Source organism: Microtus ochrogaster, chromosome 7 (genome assembly GCF_000317375.1).
Source record: "Microtus ochrogaster isolate Prairie Vole_2 chromosome 7, MicOch1.0, whole genome shotgun sequence".
NCBI classification, from domain to species: domain Eukaryota; kingdom Metazoa; phylum Chordata; class Mammalia; order Rodentia; family Cricetidae; genus Microtus; species Microtus ochrogaster.
This window is the reverse complement of record NC_022014.1, coordinates 62756292-62757029: the sequence shown is the minus strand read 5'-3', so window position 1 is coordinate 62757029 and position 738 is coordinate 62756292.

Below are 738 nucleotides of genomic sequence, written 5' to 3'. Positions count from 1 at the left end.
ACCACTGAGCCATCTCTCCAGCCCGTACAATTTTTTTTTTGAAAACACTATTTTCTGTGTAAATGTTTAAAACAAGCTTAAAATATTTTTCTATCCACATATGTCAAATAGTGGTGTGCTTGAAGAAAATGTTCAAACATATGGATGGGGCCTGAGTGCTTGTAGGAATTTCCTTCTCATAGTCACCTGCTGTTGATTATATGGATTTCAGATAAAAAATTCTTCACCCCGTCTGTACCTCCTGAATTCCTGTCTCCAGTATCAAGTGATTTCAACTGCGATTTCTCGCACGCATTCCTTCTAGCAAGATCCCTGAGTCAGCTCACCCCAGTGAGCTCATGCAGCCACAGGTCTTCATGAACATTGGTTTCGTCCAGGAAGTCCTGAAGAATTCTGTCTTGTGAGAATTATGATCTAATTATTCCTCAAGTATATTTGAGTTAACAAAACGGCAGCCAGTGGGGTGTGCCTTCTGACAGCCAAACAGACTGCTTTCTGCATTCCTTTGAAATAAGATACAGTCCAGTATTTTAAACCATAGCAACAGTTGATAAGAAAAACAGCAAAAAGGTAATCATTTCCATATGGAAAGAAAAGCAAGAAGGCAGCAAAGCTGGGAACCATTGTTTTTCTGTGTAGCAAAATAAGTTACTACCAGAAGACTGGGCAGAAATAGCCAACCTCCTATTTATGTTTGTTGATACACTATGTGTGTGATGTATTTCATTGAAACACAAT